This window comes from Ursus arctos, unplaced genomic scaffold (assembly GCF_023065955.2).
Source record: "Ursus arctos isolate Adak ecotype North America unplaced genomic scaffold, UrsArc2.0 scaffold_16, whole genome shotgun sequence".
Lineage (NCBI taxonomy): Eukaryota > Metazoa > Chordata > Mammalia > Carnivora > Ursidae > Ursus > Ursus arctos.
Window position 1 is genome coordinate 16,950,577 of NW_026622830.1, and position 18,844 is coordinate 16,969,420.

At 49.3% G+C, this 18,844-nt stretch overlaps 1 protein-coding gene and 1 pseudogene across 2 annotated transcripts in view; one reads left to right on the forward strand and one right to left on the reverse strand.

Annotated features, from left to right (window-relative positions):
* PTPRT (protein tyrosine phosphatase receptor type T) overlaps nt 1–18,844 on the forward strand; it is a 1,022,164-nt gene that overhangs the window by 389,279 nt on the left and 614,041 nt on the right. The window lies entirely within an intron of this gene.
* The window catches only part of LOC113258617 (transcription initiation factor TFIID subunit 9-like), a 57,070-nt pseudogene that overhangs the window by 12,013 nt on the left and 26,213 nt on the right, over nt 1–18,844 (reverse strand).

Genomic DNA, 18,844 nt, shown 5'->3' on the forward strand with positions numbered 1-18,844 from the left:
GGTTGTTAAACCCCACGCTCCCGTCCCCTGCCCGGGATGTGCTGCCTTTTGGATCCAGGGACTTCCAAAGCAGTGTTCAGTGAGGTTTAGCTTGGAAGTAAGGTAGCTTCCATTTTATTGTTTTTTTAATTAATTAATTTTTTTTATTTTAATGTTTTCTTATTATATTATGTTAGTCACCATACAGTACATCCCTGGTTTCTGATGTAAAGTTCGATGATTCATTAGTTGCGTATAACACCCAGTGCACCATGCAATACGTGCCCTCCTTACTACCGTTTTAATGCTAATTAGCTTCAGATGACCTCTCTGGGCCTCCGCTTGCCTGTTTGTCATAAGCGAGGGCCGTATTATACAAGGTTTCAAACTTCGTCCCCCCTGAAGCAATCGAATGCTTTCCATAACTAGTGTGGAAAACCAGTGGTGCAGCTCTGTGGAATCATGGGCCTCTTAGAATGATATAAAATGTCTGTTTCGCACCCCCTGGGCTGGTGGATTCCTTTGCATATTTAAAGGTGTGTGTTTGTTTTTGTGTTTGTCTTTGAATGCATATGATCCTCGTCTTTCTTCATGCTTTTCTGGACCCTGGTAGCTCTGGGGCTAGGGTTCCGCCTTTTCTCTTTTAAATGAAATTTGCTTGCACCGGCTTTTTATTGTTAATCGAGTAGCAGGTGTCTTGCTCTCTATGTGTATCTAGAGGCAGATGTGACTCACAGCCCAGTAAATGGAACCGCTCCTTTCTGATGGGGCTCGGCCTGGTGGTATGGAGCAGACACTTACTGGCAGAGCGGCTCATCGTCTGTTCTAGAAAGGGAAGGTCTCCTGTTTGAGTTAAATGCTGGCAAAATGTGCCCTATGGCTTGCTCTTCCCATCTCTCACACACACGAGAGGGGGACCGCCGGGGCCCCATGGGACTGGGCTCCTGCTGCCTCTTACAAGCTGCTGAAAGTGCCTTCCTAAGGGAAGGCCAGGAGGCTGTATTTCAGAAGCCAGAAGGGCTGGGTTTGACTCCTGGCTCTGCCCACTTTTTGCTATTGAATGAAACTGCTCCAAGGGACTGAGCCTCAGTTTTCCCATCTGTGAAAGGGAAAGAATGTTGTTACTTTGTATTTTCTGAGGCTCAGTGAAATAAAGCATGGAAGTCCAGAGTGTGGGACCTACTTCATGCCAGCTGGGGAAGTTTAAAGACTCAAGTGACAAAATTATTTGTTCTTTGTATCATTTATTTTTTTCTCCTGCGTAGGTGGGAAGGTTACATTTCCCAGACTCCTACATCCAGCTGGGGCCAAAGGAATGTGTGCCAAAGTGATCTATGTCCCTTCCAGGCAAGGCCCATACAAAATCTCCCATGCACGAGTCCCCTGTGTTTTCCCCTCTTGTGATAATGGAGACCGTATGATGAGGCAGGTGGCGTCTCCAGAGGGATGTCCGCATCCCTGAATGATGTGCGGAGGCCGGCAGCACGTTCCCCACCCCTAACCTCATCAGGCTGTGATGTGAGTAAGCAGTAGCTGAACCGGCCATGACCGGTGTCCCTTACTCAGGCCCCTCCTACCTTGATGGCTTATGGAGACCTCTTCCTAAGGTTTCCACTGGTACAGTGGACAGACACCCACATCATCAGGATAGTACCGTACTTCCCACTTGGGGTTTTGTGGAAGCCCAACAGCGGTCACAAAGGGATTCGCTGAGTTTGACCTCATGGTGAGGGGAGTTTGCTGATTCTCTCTGCCTGTTGCCGTCTGGACTGACTCGTCTCAAAGGTGCTTCTGCTCTCTGGGTGCTGCTGCTCCAGGCATGGCTGTACTCATCCTGTGACTTTTCTTTTGGGGACATTGAGCTGACTACCCCTTTCTCCCTTCACCTTTCTTTCCCTAGCTAGACTAATGCACTCCGTTAAGTAACCAAGGAAGCCTGCAGGCTAGGGACAAGGGCGACTCCTCCAGATGTCTTTGCCTATCTCTGCTGAATCCTAGGCTCTGTAGATTTTATTCCTTGACTTCTGCGATAAGCAGGGATGAGGGGAATTGCAGAATACCCACCTCTCAGGCCTTGGCTGGGTGTGGACTTGGTCCTATTGGCTCTGTCTAGGGGCCCCACATTTATGGCCCAATCCCAAGCTTACCACATTTCCCATCCCACTGCGTCAGCCATGACTATGGGACTCCTGATTAGCTCCTGGTCACCAGTGTCATGAAGCGTTGCCCTGCCATTTTGAGAAGCTGTGGAGAGGCAGCTTGTAGAAACACCTGTTGTCATTGACTTTGCACGAGAAGAGCCCATGACAGGTGTTCCTAGGGTTGGATCTGAGAGGAGCTCTCAAATCCCAAATTTGTCTGCAGCCGGGATGCCAACAGAAGTTACCCTGCCTTTTGAGATTTGGGTAAAATATTCAAATATTTGCATGATCTCTAGGGGCTCATAATATGGTCACTTCTCTTTGGTTTCTAGTCCTTCTGGCTTTCAGTGTCAGTTCTTAACTCCTTGCACCTTCTCTCTGCTTGACACCATCCAAATTTGGAACTTGGTCTTCTTTCCTCAGTTTTCTTTCATTCTTTCTTTGACACACACACACACACACACACACACACACACACACACACTTTGAGGTGTGGCTGACTTTGGAGGATTTAGGGCAGGGAAAGGGGGTAAGGGCACAACAATGTGAATGCATCCAAGTGGGATGTGGGTTATGCCTGCTCGGCAGGTGCTGTGGCCACCCCATCAAGAAGTTCTTGGGGGCCGCTCTGTCCTCTGAAGGCTTTGGCCTCCTGCCCTGTTGCCCCAGCTCCTCCCCTCTCTTGCAATCCTCCGCAGCTCGAGGCAGAGCAGTCTGGCGGCAGACACTTGCTCTGAGACCTGTTTGCACAGCTCATTGCTGCCAGCCGCACTTGCCAGTTCTTTCCCTATTGGCTTTGGATGAATTCTGTCTGGCGGAGGCATGACTCTCCCCTTGCCTTTCTTGTGCATCTCAGGAGTGGGCCCCGTTTTACCGCCAGGGTACATCCTGCCCTTGTCCTGGTCCTCGACACTTACCTGGAGATCTCTGCAGGCCACGGCCCTGCACACACCCTGGGCCTTGTCCCGCCAAAGGTGTGTGGTTGTTGGCATAGTCAAGGGCAGGGGGGCCCAGCAGCGGCTGCTGGGAGGCAAGGGTTGAAAGGGGGAGCCATTCTCAGTCTGGACCCTCTCAGCGCTGAGTAGCAGTTCTCCCCCGTCTAACTGGACACAGCCTCAGAGGGAGGGTGTAGGCACGCGTCCCCGGGATGCCCAGGCAAGGGGCGGCCTCCGTGCAGAGTCCCATCCCAGGGTTTGAATAGTGGACTCAGGGCTCTGTCTCCTTTCTGTGTTTCCTGTTCTACTTGTTCCTCCTCGATGTTATTCGTGTATATGCTCACGGGGAATGGTGGGGACAGGTCAGGGGGCTGGCAGCTTTAGCGCCGTACCACCTAGTTTAACAAGTGAGGGAGTTTCCTTCCGTCCATGTCTGAATGTCCGTCTCGTGAAAGGATTCTGATCTTCCCTGCCTGCATGCCCAGTAGCATGAAGAAGGGCCCCGTGGGAACCCTGTGCTCCCATCTGCGGCCAGCAGGGCAGAGTGTGAGGAGTTGAGGTGCTCCGGGAAGATGCAGTGGGGCGGGGGCCTTCTCCTAACTGGGGTTTCTGGGCAGACCGAAATCGGGCAGGTGTAGGTGGGACACCCCTGGTGTATGTGCTGCTCTGCTGGGGCTTTCTAGAACGGGGAGGATAGGCTGTAGGATGGATTCGTAGGCATGGTCTACCATTTGGGTCCCTTGGTTTCAGGCTTAAATAACAATGATGCACTTTGTTTTCATGAATTTCACTCTGGTGCATGGCCATCTCAGAGCCAGATATGTGTCTGTCCCTGTCCCTCTCTGAGTCTAGTCTGTCTTAGTGTCTGTGCCTCTGTTTCCTGACTTCCGTTCTCGCTCCGCCACCAGCCCTGTCCTTCCTTCAGGGGTCACTAACGGTAACTGGCTCCCTGTGCCTGCTTGCCAGTTTCCTCTGGTGGGATGTTTCCTCCTGGGAAACTGCTTTCCCCTACCCTGTCCCCTCTCCCTCTCTGTCCTTCCCAACTCCTTACTCCTCTGTCTCTGCCCTCTGCGTCTCAGCCTTTCTTCACTTCCTAATGCCTTGTCACAGGCCAGTGTTCGGGGTGATACTGTAGGTCTTGTCCACACTGATGGACTTGTTGGCAGTGGCTTCTCTGGTTTTGATCCCTTGGGAATGGGCTGGGGCTGCGCAAACAGGTGGCATTAGCATCTTCCTGTGAGCCTTCTTCTCTGGTCAAGGACAGCAAGCAGTTAGCTCCATATACTGCTTTGTTAAGCCAGTATAGAAATACATACCTGGGTAGTGCTGTCCCCTATTAATTGATTGGTCAATGAGGCAAATGTTTATTACACACCTCCTACGTCCCAGAAACCTTCTAGACACAAGGGATATACCAAAGATCTGTGTGGGGACAGGGCTTTTGTTATCTTGAAGCATACATTCTAGAGGAGAAAAGAGGGAAAGGAGTTAACAAGGGAGATATTTCAGAGAGTGTTAAAAATGTGGTTCTTTATTCTGTAAATAATGAGAGCTTTGGGGATGGGGACTGCTTATGTAAATCCCTACAGCCCCAAAGCAGGCCACAGGATGACTCGTGTTCAAACCCCAGCCCTGCCATTTGGCGGCCCTGTGACCCAGGCATGCCGCTGGGCTCCTGCAAGCCTGTAGTCCCATCTGCACGTGGTCCCCATTGACGAGGTCCAGCTCTCAGGTTGGTTGTGCCGTATGCGTAGGCAGTGGGGCTGGAACGGGAGCTGCCAGCCCTAGCTCCTGCGGTGGGGTGAACGCACTTGTTGGGGTACTTGGCACTTGTCACCCCCAAGCTGCTCACCGGTACAGATTTCATCCGCGATTATATTCATTTCCCAGGGCTGATGGAACAGACAGCCGAAAACAGAGTGGCTTTGCGTAAGAGGATTTTATTTTCTCACTGTTCTGGGGCCTGAAAGTCCATCAGGGTGTCAGCAGGGCTGCTTCCTTCTGGAGGATCTGAGGGAGAATCCGTTCTGTGCCTTTTTTTTTTTTCCCTTCCCCCTTTGGGTGGCTATAGGTGGTCTTTGGCTTATAGACATGTCACTCCAGTCTTGCCTCCATCATCACATGGTCTTCTCTGTGTGTCTCTGTGTCCAAATGTTCCTCCTCTTACTAGGACACAGGTCACTGGATGAGGACCCACCTTAGTCCAGTATGAGCTTGATGACATCTGCAGAGAACCTGTTTCCAAACAAGACCCCACCTCCCGTGGCCCCATTGCCTACAGAAGCTGCGTCCATAAATTGGACCCCATGCCTCTTCGGCCATAGATCTCCTGAACCCCTTCTGTGAGTTCCCTCCCTGGACACCCCACAGACTTTGGTCCCACTACCAGCTGGTGGCCTCACTCCTCATGTGACCTTCTGATGCGCCTGGTTCCCGGCCTTCTGAGTTTGCCTTGCCCATCCTAGTCATCTAAGGTGACCTTTCCAAACTGCATATCTTTTAGCAAAATTGTCCAGTCCATCAGCCGATGGGCTCCCTGCGGTTGGGCATGGGGTCTGTGGTTGTTCATCCCGTGTTCCTACTGCTTGGCACGTTGTAGGCACTCACTGGACATTTGTTGTACGAGCACCCCTGTTGTACGACCTCAGTACTGCTTATTTGGAAGTATGGGCGAAGCCCTTTGTACCCTCTTTTCTTCCAGATCTTTACTCTGCACCCAGTCTAGAAAACAGCCTCGGTCATTATAATCAGCCTCTATGCTTTTGCGCACGCTAGTCCCATGTCCTGGAATGTCGGTCCCACTTGGTCATCTCTTCAGTGGCTCAGCCCCAGCACTTCCCCTCCAGAGAAGCCTTCCCTGGCAGCCTTCCCCACCGCTGAAAATTAGGGTATATGCCCCCAAATTTATACCCAGTTAGCAGGAATTCCTGCTAGATTAGAATGCCTTTGAAGGCAAGGACTGTGTTCAGTTTCTCTCTTTATTCCCAGGATCACTGTGTGTAGAAGGAATTCTGTTCATAGCTGCTTAAATGAAATCCGATAGTTCTTTATGTGAACAAAATGATGAAGATTTCCCAAATAAGCTACAATTCTTATTATTTCCGTTTTCTAGGAGAGGAATCAGAGTCTCAGAGGTGAAGGGACCTGGCTGAGGACCCACAGAGCTAGCATGGAGTTGGGGGCGTGAGTGGCCCGCCGTTCCCCTGCGGGAAGCACATGTTCAGGCACACAGGAGGGTAAATGGTGGGGTGTGGGCAGCCCACACAGAGACCCAGGGAGCCTGGACGGAGGCCTGGCTGCTGGTCACGCCCTCGCACAGGCTGTGGCCACCAGGATTTGCAGCCAGTGCCCTCATTGGGATTCTCTGGAGACTTCGGTTCTAACTGCTCTTTTCAAGTATTGTTCTTGCAGTTCAACGTGTGGGGGACAGAGTGTTTGTAGCAACTGCTAATGACAGGGCTACTGAAAAAGACTGTCTATTTTTGGAGTTAAGCCTCAGCCTAAAAGAAGTAAAAATAAACATTGAGAGGTTTAGTTTTTGTTTTTTTTTTTTCTTAAGAAAAATAATGTAGAAAAAAAAATCAATACCATCTCAACATACTCTCCTGCCTAGTGACAGTAGAAAGGGAATTTACTCCAGGACTGGAGGTCAGGGGGCCTGGGTTTAAATCCTGGCCCTGCCATGAGCTCACTTTTCCATGGGATGCTGCCTGGCGTTCCTGCTGGTCCCGAGGACAGCCATGGGTTCAGACCTGGGCTGGCGGCAGCCTCTTTTCTCTCCATCAGTCACAGCTGGCCCCATTAGAGTTCTCAGCACCAGTCTGGACCAGGTGAGAGGGGTTGAGCCTCCCCAGAGCCACTCCCAAGTAGCAGGCCCCCCAAATTCTCAATCCGAAGCAGAACGCTCTTGCTAATAATGATAATGATACTAGTATTGGTCATAGCTAATTTATTCTGAGAGATTACTAGGTGCCAGGCCCTTGCTGAGCACCTCTAGAACGTTGTGGTGTTCTGCAAATATTTGCTTTTCCTGATCCCACCCCATGGGCAGAATCCACTTGCTATTGAACTTTGACAGGAAGGACCCTGTTAACTTTGAACTTGGCTGTGTGACTTGCTTTGACCAATATAATGTGGGAGAAGGAACAGGGTGGCAGTGTCAAGAAGAGGTCCCATGTTTCTGTTCCTCGTCTTCTCACTGCCATCCAGCATTAGAAGAACATGTTGTTGGTAGCAGCTGTTCCTTCAGCCTCCTTCCTGGAATGAGGGGCATAAGGAGCAGCTTTGAACCCAACTCGGAGCCAAGCCACACTGACCCACAGACCTGAGAAAGAGAAGTGTCTGTAGACATCTTTAAGATTCAGGGATGTTTGTTACCATGGCAAACCCTGACTAATACAGCACATTTCAGGGGTGATCTTGAATAACTCCCAGCGGAGCCTCTGAAGTAGCTGTAGTATTGCCTCATTTACATGTGGGCTTGGGCTAGGGCTTTTTCTTTGAGGATGCCACTGGGCTCCGACCTGTGATCCTAAACCGTGGGATCTGGCAGTGTCGCTGTCTATGCAGGTTGTGGTCAGTGGGCCTTGAAGAACAGTGGCACTGTATTGGGTGTGGATGCTAAGGATTGACCGAGAGACCATCTGAAGGCAGGAGGGGACACCATCTCTTGGGTTCCTGCTGGTGTGTGGTGGGGCCGAGAGCAGTCCTTTACACTTCGTGGAGAAATTGGTTTCTGGAAGTCTACCCTGTAGAACTGGAGTCCGTGCTGTCCCACAGGACTTACAATCCCAGTGGCCCAAGAGGATCCCAGTTGCAGAGTCCTCTAGCTCAGCTGAAGTGAGGGCCGGTCAGAGGTGCGAGGCCTGTTGGGCCATCTGTAGAGCTAAGATTCTCCTGGGCCCTGAGGCCATATGCAGGGCAGCTGGAAGCCGGGCTGGGCCGCAGAGAAATCATTAATGGGAACACATCTCAGACATAGTGTTCTTGACGTTTCATGTCTGGGTAAGAGACTTGGCTTCAGGGTCTGGGTCCCAGTTGGGACTCCCAAGCCATCTCTGGAGCTGCCTGAAGTACCTCGCAGTGCAACCCCTGGTGTCTCCAGGGCCTTCCGTCCACGCTGCCCCAACACCCATGGGATCCCCGGGTCTAGCGCATCCCTGGAGGTGCTTCTCCGTAGATCTGGGCCCGCTGTGTGAGGAGCCCAGAGGACCTGTGTGCTGAGGATGGAGTGCTGTTTCCTGGGCAGTGAAGGCATGCGTGTTGGTAAGCCCGAACAGTCCTGCTTAGAAGCCTGTAGCCCTTAATGGCTGTAAGGGCGGTAGACAGAGCCGACTGGAAAAGCATTATATTGATTCCAAGAAGTAACTAAAGTGAGAGTTCAAAATACGTTCTGGAAGGCAGGCAGCACTTGGCTCCGGTGAGGCACTAATGAGCTCCCCAGCCTGCTACAGCTTGACCTGCATCTTCCCAGCAAAAGACCCAGGGCTGGCATTGAGGAGGGAGCCAGCAAGGGCGGGTGACGAGGTGATTAATGCGGGCCAGCTTCTTGGGCTCCTACCAGCTTCTCTCTCTGAGTCTTTTGTTTCTTTTTCCTTTTATCTCCACAAGGCAAAGTGAAGAGCCTCGGAACTCCTCCCTGTATCATGTGCTGATCTGTTTGCTTGTATAAATGAGCTGGTCTTCCAGAAGAGAGTGACTTTTCCTCCTCTAAAGGGACGTGAAGCCCAGTGATTTGCCTTGTTTCCTCCCTCATGATCCTTGGCCCCCACCTCCTGGCTTCCTGCAGCCAAGTCACCGTATTTCTAGGTGGCTGTCAGGATGCACATATCACCTGAAGGGCAGGTATCTAAGCCTTGCATCTGGAGAGGGAGCTGATTGAGAGCAGGTGTGTGCCAGCCCCGTTGAATGGGCACCTTTATTTCCCATGGGGTTGCCTGCCTGTGTTCTCATGCCCAGAAGTCTTCTCAAGAGGTCAGCTTTTCTGTTTATCCATCCTGAGATTGGTTCCTTGTCTCCTGTGCAGCCTGTTTGTGCTAAAGTGTATCTTCAGCGTAGAAGCAACAATAAGCAGACTGGGAAAAGGATATGGGATCTTTTACAGCTTATTAAAATATGAGCATCTCTATTCCTTTTTCGCACCTTGAATTTTTAAAAAATTGCTGTATTTCTCTTGCTTTTCAACGGCATGCCTCACTAGCGTATGTTTAAATTCTGGACCCTGAAGCAAATATCTCAGCCCTGAGCCCTTGCACATCACACTTGAAGGAAACCTGGGTGTTCATCTCAACTCTGCCACCAACAGCAATGACAAGAAACTGTCCAAGTCCCCAAACAGGAAACGGCATGTTCTTCCTTCCTTCCATGGGTTTCCCTCTGCCATTCTCTTTGCTGTGTGCCCCTTCACCTTCGCACCCTGTCATCTTTCAAAGCTCGGTTTAAATGTCACCTTCTCCATGAAGACTTCTTTAACTTGTTGAGCAGCTAGGACCATTCCCACTCCTTAGCTCTTTTGAACATATCTCTGTGAAATATTCGTTGTTGGTTAATTCACTTACTCAAATATATTTGCTGGGTGGCTACTCTATGCCTGGGCACTACTGTAGATACCAGGGACACGGGTTGATCAGACTCACATAGTGTATATTGCAGACCAGCACTGTCCAAGGGATGTCTTTGTGATGACAGAAATCTGTGCTGTCTGCTATCTGGACTCAGTGGCCACGTATGGCTGTTGAGCCCTGGAAATGTGGCTGTTGTGACTGAGGCATTGAATTTTAAATTGTATTTATTTTCATTAATTTAGCCACGCATGGCTAGTGGCTACCATATTGGACAGCACCATTCTATAGGGAGAGATGGACTTTGAAAGAGTTGATAGATCACTGTAATACTACCACTTATGATGGGGACATGTTGGAATCAAATGGAGCATAGTGGCAGAGAATAAGGGGGAGACCTGTTTTGGTAGATGAAAAAGAAGGGTTTCTTGGAGGAAGTGATGTTTTAATCGAAGACCTGGGGGATGAGAAGGTGTCAGCCATTTGAAGAGTGGGAAGGCTTTCTAGGGAAAGGGGACATTGAGTAGGCCCCAGGAGAGGTAGGCATGAGTGTGGTGTGCTGGAGGAATTGTAGGTGGTCAGAGTGGTTAGAATGGAGTGGGTAAGAGTACTGGGAGTGGAGGCTGGCGTGATGGTCAGGGGCCAGATCACTCAAGGCACTGGGGGCCACAGGAGACAGGAGGGGGCTTGTTGGAAGTCCTCCCATCAGGTGAGAAAGAACAGGGCATAGAGTCCACGTCTCCTGGCTGTCAGCTCAGTACGTGTGCTGTGCCACGCTGCCCAAGCAATGTGGGCTCCCAGCCTTCGTGTGATGCCGGTCTGGTGGCGAGCCTCATCTGCATTCTGTTTCCATCCCTGTCTCCAGCCTGACTTATTTAGGCCTGTCTAATTTATGTAGCTGCTGTACACGGGTAGTGCATGTCAGGCTCAGGGGCCTGCCCGTGTTTGTCTCTGTGAAGGAGAAATACTACTGTCTTCACTGGAGCCATCTTTTCTGATCGCGCCTGCTTGGTAGTTAAGATTCTGAGAGCATTTAGCGCAAGGAGGAATTGCTGTAATGACAAGTGGATCCTTCTATAACCTCCACTTAATTGGATGAAGTGACAGCCCCAGTGAAGACTCAAATAAAATTTGGTGCAATTAGACTGTGCCAAACGGCTGGAGCCAGAACCAGCATGGAAAGCTTGCAGCTGGTCGTCGGAACTGTGGAGGAATCTGGTTGGACAGGAGGAACCACCTGTGCTTGGGCTCCAGGTGAAGGTGTTCATGTCAACTGCTCATTGTCCCAGTTGAATTCTGTGGACCTCCTCTCTGGAAGTTTCCTTGAAGGGTGTGGTGGGAGGCACTGAGACCAAGGAAACCTCTTAGATTGGGTTCCCTGGAAATAAAATCTGAGACAGAGAGTTGGATGCAGAGGGTTTATTCAGGAAAGTTCTATGGAGGTCCACCCATAGGGGAGTGAGGAAGGCAGGACTGGGCAGAGGGAGAAGCTGACCTGTTGTGTGGTTATACCTAGAGCTGGAAGATCCCTGGAGCTTGGACAACCCTTCAGCGTTGTCCTAAATTTGGGCTAAAGGATGGGCCTTTGCATTCCCCTGTGTCCTTGGCCATGTCTCCTTACCTCCAGCAAACATAACCTTGGATGAGGCAGTTCCCAGAGAGGGATGAAAGTGTGAGCACTTAGCAGTTGACACTCCCAGCTGCTGGGTGAGGCATGCACCTGCCTCCTTGTAAGCAGAATGCTATAGTATCCACTATGAGGTCAGCCGGAGCCCACTACCCATGGTTCCCCGGGCATGCCTCCTCTTCCTCAGATGTTGACTCCAAGGAACGCCCATACCTTCTTCTGTGGCAGTCCCCTCTACTCTGTCCTCCACCTGTTCTGGGTGAAATGGAGTAAGGCCGCTGACTGTATGGACTCTCCTTTCTGCTCCCTCCGCTCTTCTGCTTGCTTCCAGCACCTGCACTGGCCTCTGGGCTCCCTTCCTCCTGGTTTCGGCTTTGGTTTCTCAGGGCTGCTCACCTATGTCTGAAAGCAGCTTCCCTATCCCACGGTGCTGCTTTCCTTTCGGGGGTCTGATTCCCAGCAGTTTGTTGAGAAGCCTAACATCCACCCTCTGTCAGAGCACCCCAGTGTGGTGGCGAGTTGTGTGAGCTCTAGGCCAGATATCAGGATGAGGATCCCCACTCTGCCATTTTCCAGATAAGCTCTACTGGGGACACAGGCATGGATTCATTTGTTTTGTGTCATGCTTTGATCATTTTGAACCTTTTGCATCTGTAAAATGGGGATATGTCTACCCACATTACATCTTGCTAGTTTGAGGACTAGCAAGACAGGCCCACAGCACAGCACCCAACACATGGTAGAAATTGTCATCATTTGTCTTCATTGACAGCCATGGTCAACTCAGTCTGGCCAAGGGCGGTTGAGGCCAGGTCTCAGAGCCAAGCATAGAACCCAGATGCAGAAATGCCGTCCTGAGTGTAGCACAGAGTCTTGAGATGAGACAAGCTAGGTGTGGTGAAGCAGGTTATCCACAGTTTGATTGGGCCTCCAGCCCAGGCTGAGCCCACTGATCAAGAGATCTGAATTAATGATGCCTCGAGGGCTACATCTAAGTGCAAACTCACATCTCACAGCCGAGGGCCAAGTATCATTCAGTCCTGGTTCATGCCGCTCTTCTGCCTGTGGCTTTCTCCCACCCCGCTCTCTCCCTATGCAGCCCCAGGCTCGGCTTCTGCGTAGGAGAAGGGGGCTGTGAGAATCGTGTCTCCCTGGTCCTGTAGCTTGGGCTTAGTGTGGGCGTCCTGCTGTCCTCCCATGCAGTGGGGAGCCGACCTGGAATCCCACACCCCAGTCCTGTTCTTCTCCCATTGTTGGACACACAGCGGGACTCCACAGGCAATGGAAAAGAAAAAGACTTGATCACTGTTTATTTTCCTTAATTTTCATTGTGCCTCTTTTATTTTTACCCTTGATTACAAGCATCAGAAAAGTTCCTCTCTGTTTTTTCTCCCCCTTTGCAGCTGTTAGTTTGAATAGTGTCTGCTAGACCAACACCCCTGGTAGGCTCAGAAAAAAGAGAAATTAGCTAAAAGGGTAACAAGGGAAGCATTTTTAGTGGGGAGCCTCATTTTGCCAAACCTGCAGTCTTTTGCCTGATTCTGGGGCTTCTGGAGACAGTGTTTTTGTTGTTGGTGTTGTTATTTTCCTTGGTGGTGGTGGTTTTTGTTTTTTGTTTTTTTGTTTTTATTTGAAGGCAAATTGGCCTCCTAAAAGCTCCTCTATGAATAGTTCTGGGGATCCAGCCACACCCTTTATTAGGGAGGGGCAGTCTATGTGTCACCTGGTAGAGATTTCAGTTGTTTTCCTGTCCTTTGCTTACTCCTTCCGTCTTGTGTATTTATTCATTCATCAGACACAATTATGTATCTGCAAATCACTTGCATTTTGCCAGCGGCTAGGAGGCAAAGTTGAATGAGACGATTTCCCTGACCCCAAAGATACTCACAGTTTGGCTGGGAAGACTTGTTTGGAAAGGAATGATTGCAGTGAAGGGTGAACAACATCACATATTGAAAATGGTCATTGTTGATGTACGGGCATGCTGTCATCGTCCCTTGGCCCTGTTCTCCATTTTAACACACGCTGCCTGTGTGATCTCAGATAACTCACTCTTTTCATGCCGGTTTCCTCATTTATAATGTGGCAGTAATAGCATTCGTCTCAGGAGGGTGTGAGGATTAAATGAGATAGTATGTATGTGGTGCTTGGTGGAAAGCCTGGTGTGGAGTGAGGTGTCTGTAAACGTCAGCTGCTGCCCCTACTGTTGTTAAGTAAGGGAGCTCAGGCTGTGACTCCGGAGGTGGGGGTTCAAAATGTGGCCTCATTGCTGAATAATTTGACCTGTGGCAAATCCCCTAACTTCTCCTCCCCTGCAAACTGGTAATATAATTTTACCTACAAGTAAGGAGTGTTACTCAGAGTGTTCTGGTCATGGACCGGCAGCATCAGCGTTGCCGGAAACGTATCAGGAATGATGCCCGTCAACAGACGAATGGATAAAGAAGCTGCAGTCCGTATATACAATGAAATATTACTCAGCCATCAGAAAGGATGAATACGCACCGTTTGCATCGACATGGATGGAACTGGAGGGGATTATATTAAGTAAAATAAATAAGGCAGAGAAATTCACTTATTATATGGTTTCACTTATATGTGGAACATAAAGAGTAGCGTAGAGGACATTCGGAGAAGGAAGGGAAAAATGAAGGAGAAATCAGAGGGGGAGACAAACCATGAAAGACTGTGGACTCTGGGAAACAAACTGAGGGTTTTAGAGGGGAACGGGGTAGGGGGGATGGGTTAGCACAGTGCTGGGTATTAAGGAGGGCACATATTGCATGGAGCACTGGGTGTTATATGCAAACGATGAATCATGGAACACTACATCAAAAACTAATGATGTACTGTATGGTGACTAACATAACATAAAAAAGTTAAATTAAAATGTAAAAATGTAAATTTTCAGGGGCACCTGGGTGGCTCATTTGGTTGAGCATCCAACTCTTGATTTCAGCTTAAGTCATGATCTCAGGGTTGTGGGATCAAGCCCCACATTGGGCTCCACGCTGGGTGTGGAGCTTGTTTGAAATTCTCTCTCTTCCTCTCTGCCATCTACAACCACCCCCCCCCCCAAAAGTAAATTCTCAGGTACCACCCCAGAGCTATTAAATCAGAATCTGGAGTAGGGTATATGCATCTATGTTTTAAAAGTTTGCCAAGAAAAAAAATAAAAGTTTGCCAGGGGATTATGATGTGTGCTAAAATCTGAGAAGTACTGGGTTAGAGATAAGGTATGAAAGTTGTCCAGCATGCAACCTGCCCAAATACTGATGATTAATAAAGGTTTTTGCAGCTGTTACTACAGCAAGAACAAAAATAACAGATGGTGAGTAAGGGTGTAGCATACTTCACTGGAAGTTTTCATTTAAGTCAGCTCTAGAAAAGTGACTGGAGATTTTTAGGAAGGAAGGTCACTTCTGGATGCAGGCACAGTATGAGCAAAGACCCAGGGGTGTTTGGTGAATGGTGCAAAGTGTGGTGCTGCTCGGACATAGAACTCCAGGAGAAGGGGTGACTGGAGACACACCAATAAAGACACAGCTTGATAGAGTCAGATCATAAGGATCTGGTTTGACCAGGACAAGGGCTTTGAGCTTGATCTTGGGGACTGTTGATGGGCTTTAAACACAGAAGTGACAAGATGAGATTTGTTGTTGGTAAGATGAGTCATGGAGGCTATAGAGGGTTAGCTGGAAGACTCAGTGGATCCTGGCAAATATGGTCCCTGGAGTCTCCAGAACAAACTTTCTATTGAAATTGAACATTGACTGGTATACCAGTTGTCTTTTGTTGTTGTTGTTCTTCTTCTATCCAACTCTCTGCAAATACTCACTGAATACCTGTAGTGCTCCAGGCATTCAGGGATACACACATAAGACAAGCAGAACAATCCTTACCCAACCATGGTCCACAGTTTCCTGAGAAGCATGATGAGCGTGATTATTACACAGTGTGATGATGAAAGGGGCCAGCCTCTGTTGAGCACCTGGCATGCTGCAGGTGGTACTGTTGATGTAACCACTGGTAGTTATTACCCCTTGGCAATGTTCTTGGGGTGTCCTGAGCATAGTCTCACAAAGCACTCACAGTGACCCATTTTACAGCTGAAGAAACTCCACTGAGAGACGTCACATGTATCAGGACTTGGAAAGGAAAGGAATAAATATCACAGAGGATATCAGGTTTGGGGAAGCCTTTTTTTTTTTTTTTTTTTAACTGGAACATGCAGGTTTACAGGACAGAGCTGGAAGGGCAGGCACGAGGCCACCGGAGGCTCAAGGCAAAGGAGGGTTGTTTTGTCGTACCTAAAAGGCGGGTGACACGATGAGAGCTGCTTTGGAGAGACGCCCTGACATCCCAGAGTAGTCGCTGGTGAAAAGTGAGGTCTTGGGAGGTGACATTTTGTGAGGGACGCTGACATTTATTCATAGCATTTCTCCTTCTTTGCTTAATTCTCTTAAAATCTGTGTCTATGTCAAAATCTCAGCAGGGTGAGTGAGGCGTTGAAGCTCTTCTGTCCGCTTCCCGCCCCCCCCCCCCCGAAAAATCCCATTAGTAACAGCTCGTCAGTCCCCGAAGCAGAGTGATGGCAGCCACTGAGGGCCGAACGTGGGCTGTACATGTGTGTTCTCAGACTGGAAGGCAGAAGGGGGCCAAGAGAGATGGGGAGGGGGAGCCCCACCCCGTGCTGTGTTCTTGACACACACCAGCTCACGTGGTCCTCTCTACATGGGGAATAGACATTGTTCCCATTTTACAAATAGCAAAGTGAAGCTCGGAAAGGTTACGTATCTTGCTCGTGGTTGTATGGCAGCCTCTTGGCTGCCCTTTTGCCAAAGGCCACCTGGCATCAGAATGCTGGTTTTACGTATTTCTCTTTGTAGATGACATGACTGTTGGTAACATCACGGCAGTAAGAGTCAGTCTTTGTTAGACAAGTTTCTAGCTGCTTCCAAGGCCTTACGGCTCTGTATGTAGGCAGAATAATGCCTCCCCCCCACAAGAAGCCCACATCCTCATCCCTAGAACCTGTGAATCTATTATCTTGTGTGACTAAAGGGCCTCTACAGATGTGATGAAGTATGTTAAGATGGGCAGATGAAACTGACTTATCTGGGCTCAGTGTAATCATAAGGGTTCTTACAAGAGGGAGGTGGGGGGGTCACAGTCAGAGGAGGAGATGTGACAGCGAAAGAGGAGAGAGAGAGAGAGAGAGGGACAGAGAAGAGAGATTGGAAAATGCTATGCTAGTGGCTTGAAGGAGGAGGAAGGGGCCACAAGCCAAGGAATTCTAGTGGCTCTAGAAAATCTGAACAAGGCAAGGGAAGACACTCTCTCGTAGAGTCTCCAGAAGAATGCAGTGCTGCTGACACCTGGATTTTTGGACCTCTCACATCCAGAGCTGTAAGAGAATGCATTCGTTGTGTTTTAAGTGACTAGGTTTGGGGTTGTTCCAGCAGCAAGAAGAAAGTAATAGAGGTTTCTAGGACTCATAAGGCAGGCGTTGCCATGCCCTGCTCTGCCTGCAGAGACAAGACCGAGTTTGCATAACCTTAGCCACCCTTCCCTTCTTGGAGCCTCATTTTCTCATTTGTGAAACGGGTGGAGGGGTTTTAATTGTCATTGTGCAAGTTTATGATTCACTCAGACTCATTCTTCCAATCCCAAATGAGGTTTTATTTCTCTGGGAGCTGAGGGCAGGGGAGCTAGGGATCCAGTCGATGGGGGTAGACCTCCAGGTACGTGGGGCAGAACAGAGAGTGGATTCAGGGGTCAAACGGAAGAACCTACACAAACATGCAGCTCGTGTTAGTTCATTTTCACTGCCATGTAATATTCCTTCTCAAGATTGCCCTCCACGGTAATCGCACACTCATTGTGAGATGAATAGATTAAAAGTAATGATTTTACAGGAAGGCAAGGATTTTGGTGCTTTGCCCCCCATCATTTCCCCAGGGACAGAACACAGAGTAGGTAATCAATGAATGTTTGTTGGATGGATAAATGAGTGTACGAGTGTGAAAATACTTTGAAGGTCACAGATTGCTCTGCGCAAGTTCGTTTTCATTAATTAAGACCAGCTTCAGAGATGTCAGATGATTCTCCTAAGGTCAACAGGGATTTGAATCCCTGTCTCCTGGGTCCAAATCCAGGGGTATTCGCATGCCAGTCCAGCTGCCTAGGCCTTCTGGTCTGCTTATCTGTTGGCTCACTCCCTGAGATGTAGCACAACCTCTTGAGATACCGTGGCCTGGGCTGGAGCACTTTTTGCAAGGAAGCATGGTGAGTGTGTCTCAGAAGCAGGTGTCATCTTCCTGGGGTTCACTCTGGATTTAGAAGCACATAGTTGGCCGCATTGAGTGGAAAGGGAAACATGACCCTCTACGGTAGAGTGGAAGCGGGAGGGCACCCCAGGCTTGAGGGCCTAGCGGGGGACCACAGCCCCCACTGCTATGTCTGGGCCTCCATCTGCTTCTAGGGGTACAGCAGTGAGCTATGGGAGAATTGTCCCCAGTACCCAGCCCCACTGCCTTCTAGACTCTGTGGTCACCACAGCCCATAGGGAAGGCTGTCCTGGGGAGTAAGCACTGCAGTCCGTATCGGGGCAGCCCATCCACAGCTGGCCTGCTGGCTGCTTTGCAGCTGGATAGGATTGGGTTCAAATCCCAGGTTTCTATGTGTTTCTAGAGTGACCCCTTTTCCCTTCTGCATCTCAGTGTCCTCATGTAATCTGTCCTCATGTACTGTCTCTGCAGACAGACAGTAATCCTTTCTTTGCAAGACTAACATGAGGGTTTAATAATAAAAATAAGAACAAGAGAACATTGATTGAGCACTTATATATTAGGCATTGACCTAAATGCCTTGTGTTTACTTATTTAAAGCTCACAGCAGTTCCCTAAGATCTGCTGTTCCCTTTGCTGTACGTACATGTGAAGACACTGAGGCTCAGAGAGGTGGTGACTTGCTGAAGTCACTCTCTTAGCAAGTGTCAGAGGCAGGGTTTCAACTCAGGCCATCTGAGTCTGATAGGCATGCTTTCCACCCACTCGTGTTTACCACTTCTGATGATAGATTTGCAAAACTGTTCAAATTTGCCATGGGCCCAAGGAACATCTGGTGTATGATGAGACTGTCTCTTAGGTATTGGTTCCTATAGAGCCGCACTGTCCAGTATGGCAGCCACTGGTCATATGTGGCCCTTTAAATTCAACTTTTAAATTAATTAAAATTAAATAAAAGTAAAAATTTCTATTTCTCAGTCACATGAGCTACATGTGCCTAGCAACCATATGGGACATTGTGGTTATAGAACATCCCTGTCATTCCAGAAAGTTCTGTTGGATGGTGCTTGTATGGATGAGGGCAGAGCCCTGAGTTTGGCCAGAGAACAGACAAGCAGACCCAGAGTACCCTGAGGGTCTTAGAAGGGACAGTGAGGAGGATTCCAGCTCCTGGCTAGGATGGAGAAGGTGGAATTCACCAACATTCCTTTCGAGAGGGAGTTCCTTGACTAGCCCATTGAGAGAAGAAGCACAAGTCTCCGGGCATCTCGATGGGGTGTCAAAGCTGTTTCAAGGAGTAGAAGGGTCAAAT